The sequence below is a fragment of the Mugil cephalus genome, chromosome 21 (assembly GCF_022458985.1).
Source record: "Mugil cephalus isolate CIBA_MC_2020 chromosome 21, CIBA_Mcephalus_1.1, whole genome shotgun sequence".
Classification (NCBI taxonomy): Eukaryota; Metazoa; Chordata; class Actinopteri; order Mugiliformes; family Mugilidae; genus Mugil; species Mugil cephalus.
In genome coordinates this window covers 3,591,906-3,597,625 of record NC_061790.1, presented here as the reverse complement: position 1 = coordinate 3,597,625, position 5,720 = coordinate 3,591,906, and positions in this window count along the sequence as shown.

Here is a 5,720-nt window from a genome sequence, read left to right as displayed (position 1 = left end):
CTGGAAACAAAGGTGATGAGTACGGAAAAAAACAGTAAAAGTTTGGGATTTGGAAGACTAAACCAGGAAACTAAAAAGAGGGAAATATTTGGGCTTTAGTTGCTGAATGTTGCACTATTTTTGATCAGATAGTGTCGTGCTGCCTGGTGCTGATTAGGAAATGTACAGTGTGTTTGTTTTTTAGTCTGAAATCTGCTGCTGGAATTGAAGGTGATGAGAACAGTGAGACTGGACTAAAATAGAAAAGTTCTGGGCCAAAGATATGAAAAACAAAAAAAATAACTTCTCTGATGCAGAGTTAGGTGATAAATCTTACCATAATTGTTAATATAAAAACAGGAGTGCAGTTTCAGTTTTATTTCTTAACCTCCTGGGTGAACCGCTCACTGCCGATCGCTTGAGGTGGATCTCGATAACCCCGGCCTTGTCACCGCCACGTTTTCACCGCCTTCACCGCGGATCCTCCGTCAGCTCCTCGTGCACCTCAACCCCGGACAAAGTGCACATTTCTACGCCCTGCTATCGAATGCCCTTTTGACACGCGGCGCTATTTTGACATCTAAGTTCGGGTGGGAGGATTTGGGAGCGTCTCCCGGACGAGGCCTGGTGGCGGCTGAACGTCCAGACTGACGGACGCGTGGATAGCGGCCATCTTGACCCACACCCCGAGCCCGCTAACAGGGGCGCAGCAGCCACCTTGGCTAAGTGCATTCTCCGAGGCCTCGGCCCAAATCCCCGCTTGACCCCGACTGATAAACTACGCTATGGATAGACCACGTGAGAGTTTTACATTTAAAACGAGGATTAGTGTAAAGTTTTTACAGCAGGGAACTGGTTTGACGGCTTGTTTGACTCAAACACCAAACAAACCAAATATCAGCGTCTGTCAGCAGATATCATCATTTAATGAATGAGTGAATGTTTCACAGTAACAAGTAGTGAATCTCTGTCTCAAATCTGTGGTTAAAAGGTTAAACATGAACAGTATCGACAAGAAGAAACGCATAAATCATGTTACGACTTTGCATTTCTGTAGATTTCCGTTCCGCTGCTTTAGAAGTTATGATAGAGACCAGGGCGAGCTACACAGACAGACAGGAAGAGGAGGTTCGGCATCGTCGTGAGGCTCCAGGTTTTGAGTTGTTCAAAGTCCGAGGGAAGTCTGTCCTGCATCAGCCGCCTGCGCGCGGTAATTGGTCGTGACTGCGAGGGCCTCGCACCCACATGTTCTTGGAAGGATGGGATTAACACGTTATGGGTGCCCCCGGGGGCCCCGGGGCCGAGAGACTGATAAGACTTTTGGAAAGCTCGCAGTTAAAGGAGGACGCGGCATCATGCGGTGGCGTTAAAGTTCAACTTGCAGGATGGAACTCAACAGGTTTATCATCTCGGCTGAAAGGAGGTTAGGTCTGTTTCCAAGCACATGGACCCAAACCACAACTTGTGATTTAACTGAGAAAAAAAACCCTCTATAATACTAATAATAATATACATATACGCATATACGCGTACACATATAACATACACACATTACCAAAAATAACACAAAAATACATCAAGTAACAGAAAAGGTCAATATATAATAATAATAATATATGATACAGAATGCATACCCCCATGCTTTTATTTAGTACATTTATCTATGAATACCTCTGGCCTTTTACTTGAGTTGGATTTTTTTTATTTTTCAAGGCAGGACTCTGCTCAAATCTTTGATATAACATTTGCATCGTGTGTACGTCTCAGCGTAGCCACATCCGAAGTGCTATTTATTATTAACTGAGCCACGCAGCTTTACTCTCCTCGCTCCCAGTTCAAAGGACTGTTTTGTCAAAATGTTCCTTCCTCTCTTTCCTGTACTTCTCGTATTTCTACTTTCCAGAAGGAAGTAAAACTGAATAACGTCTTTCTTTATCCTTATCTTTTTTTCTTTTTTGTTTTTTTTCCTTCTTCTCTTTTTACAGATCAGGAAGTTACCACTATAAATATCTGGAAACACTTTCTTCTTCTTTTTTTTTTTTTCCTGTTACTGGCTTGTAACGTACTTATCGCGTACACGGAGTTCCCGGAAAAGACAACTGATTTGGGCGGCAAATTTCACAGCAGTGCACATGGGAAATAAACTTTACTACAATAAATTAATACTTTATTAGTGTTTAAGTGGTTCAAATTAGACTTTTCTTCTCAGGAAGTTCCTGTTTTCCTTATAGTTATCACCAAATACCAGATAAAACCCACACAATAATATTGATAAAGGTATAGAATAGAATAACTTTTTTGATGTTCACAAAACTAACTTAGATTTACACCTAATTTCATCTCCTTGTTCCTCTGCCATAGTTTATTGTGTCCACGTTTCTGAATGTGGCAGCAGACCAGAGGAGGGTGACTCCGCGTACAATGCTTCGGCTCGGCGGGCCCTCCTCCCATCTTATCGTGCCCTGCAGCTTGGCCGGATCGGGGGGCAATATAAATTGAACTTGCCCAGCGGAGAGACGCCGGTTCCTCCTCTGGGTCTGCACATTGTTTCGTCTGGGTCCGTATTTATTTAGATGTAAATCAGTTCGCAAAAAAGTGTTACGTCCTGTCCTTGTGCAGTGGGCGGCGGGGACTCGGGACCCGCTCGCTGGAGGAAGTCAGCCCCATCGAGATTGGAGCTCTGCAGATTGTTCTCCATTATAAGGCTGTTATTGATGTGGAGAGGGTGACTTCATGTAATGGCCTCGCCCTTTGAGGTTGGTGAGAAAGGAGCCCCGCGCCCTTCTTTTATTCATTACTCAGCACCGCGAGGAGGCGAGGAGGCGAGGAGGCGAGGAGGCTGGACCAGGGGACTGGAAGGAAGGGGAGTTAAAGGTTCACTCAAACACCAAAAAGGTTCAGGACTGGAAATCAACTAAAATATTATGTCTGAGCTGTCAGAGGAGCTGATTAAAATTCTGAAGCTTCGGCCAGGAACTTGTTAGCTTAGCTTAGCTTAGCTTACATTAGCTTAGCTTAGCATGATGTCTATAAAAGAGATAGTTTCGATTTCAAATCCAATGAGCAGCTCGTCTGAATCACATTTACTTACACTTTATATCTAATTTATTCAACACAATAATATTGTCTCCATAATATTCAACACAGCAATCTCCTCTGCAAGAAGTTTGAACTTATCATAGTTCTTTGGATTTAGGAGTTATTCCTCAGAGCTTTCTGCATCTATTCTCTGACTCAACGACGATGTTGAGGTCTGGACTTGTTGTTTCTCACGTTGCCGAGGATTATTCTTCATGATTCTGGCTATTTGTTATAGAGCATTTCATGGCCTACGTCACTGTGACATCACGATGACACCTGGAGGCAAAACAGAGGGAGGCTTGAGGCGAACACTGTCCCTTTCAACCATGAGAACGTCGTCTCGTTGTATGTTTTGGTGCTAAAAAGTTTAATTGCGTCGCTTTGGCGATTAAAAGAAAGGATTTGAGAGAGACAGTCAACAGCAACATGCACACTTCATATCAGGTCAGATTAATATGTAATGCATCATCAGTTGCAGACTGGAAAACATTATGGGTTACACTAAATCGTGACTGAAATTATGTTAAGTTAATGCTTATTTAGGGGATTTTCGTTACATGCTAATGTGTTATATATATATTCCATGATGATTCTTTTCAACTTCGGTTGTTTATTTGGTCTATGCTTTCATTTTTCATGCTTCATTAAACTGCATACATTCAGTAAAATGATGCAGGAAGCAGAATATATTTGGGACAAATGAGACTCCTCTTCAATAGTGTTGTGTGATGGTTACAAATAAACCTTCCAATAGCTAGAACAGGATGTTGTTAGTGGGAGTCTTTGTGTCCTATAGGTTGAGAGGAGGGGCCTCAGTGGATCATCACACAGATACTCGGTCAGTTTGGGCTCAATTTGGAGGCCAGGTCAACACATTGTGCTGCCATCAAGGAGAGTCGTTGCTATGGAGAGGAAGTGCTTGGTCTGGTCTGGTCTGGTCTGGTCTGGTCTGGCTGGGTGGTACATGTCTAAGCAACATCCACATAGTCCGTGTGGCTGATGGGTGTAGCTGTGGCTCTGGCCCGGCTTCCTCTGTTCTCTTTTCTTTCGTCTTATCTCTCTTCGCGTCTGATTCCCCGAGTGTCTGTGAAAGACCAGTTTAGGTCGACTCCATCCTCTGGTCTGATCACACCTGTTCTCTCTAGGGTGGCACACGTCAGGTCAGTCTCTGCTTTTCTTGAGCATCTCTGCCTCTGGAGGATTTATCCACTCAGCTCGGATCACATCTGCCTGCCACTCTTCTCACAAAGAGCTTGTTCGCTCTGATCTGGCTCTGATTTCAACTTAACAATCTGGTAACTGATAAACTGTCTCAACTGCAGCTGTGCTCTAGGCTCCAACATTTAAAATATATATATATATATTCCATAAGAGTTCAGTTCAGGTTAGCTTCTTCTTTTCACAAAAACACCAGGCATCCTGTAGTCTATGAATAATGTAGGACTCATGTGGGAATAGCAGTCACCTTTATTTGACCTGTGACTGTTGGCTTCCTTTGTGCTCACACAATGGTGAAACACAGCATCATCCCATTGTTTCTGTGTTTATGTCATGACTGTTATTTGTGTGGATACACAGTGAACATTTAGTAATTGACTTCTGCTTTGTAAAAAAAAAAAAAAAACACGCTTAGAACAACTGGGATTCAATCAATCAAACACGTTTTACTTTCTTAGGAGCATTCACTTCACCTTCAGTTGCCTTAAGGCAGAGTTATGGTTCTGTGTCACAGTATCAACAAGTTTTAAGAGAAGATTATAAATCAGTGTCTATATGACGGGGTGGAACTTGAAAATGTACATTTGTGCAGAGAAACACGTCAGATCAAATAATTTAAGTTGATTTATGACCAAAAATGTCTCAAGGGGTTTTACAGTCTGTGCAGCAAACAATACTTTCTATCCTCAGACACGTGCAAAAGAAAAGAAAAAAATGGTAAAGTGTGATAGTTTGCAGCTGAATATGTGAAACATTTCAGAAACATTGCACATATCTTTGGGTAATAGTGCAGACCAACTGAATCTTTCAAAAGTACCAGTAAAAATACAAAAAAACAAAACACTATTCTCAAAAGTGGACAGATAGTTGGTCCTATTTTTTAAAAAAATATATTTTATTTATTTAATTTCATTTAATCCCGGATCACTTGTTTAATTTACAAAAAATTACACTCAGAAAATGCATTTTATGTATACATTACATTTCCATAGTTCCTGTTGCCTTTTCATGGCTTTTCTCTTTAGCCCAGTTAAAATAATAAAAAAAAATCTAAAATTAGTATTGTATAATATAATTACTAAGATATTTTAAAATGTAGACAAAAAAGAACTAAATGTTATTAACATGAAATGAGGAAACGGGGACAATTACGCTTGCATTTATTTTGACACATTTATTCACACTTAAACATGCCGGCTACCGTAATAGTTGTAGTGTGCGCGCAACATGCTCACTTGCGCTTCCTATCCGTCTACCGTAATAACCGTTATTCTAGTGTAAACACAAAATTTCTTTTTCTCTTTCATAAAACGCGAAAATCGGGGACATTTTCGAGGGCAGCTTTAGCCGGGGGACAGGCCATCCTAAAAATGTGACTGTCCCCAGATATCGGGGACGCCTGGTCACCCTACCGTATTCACGTATGAACTCTTCGCGGTTCA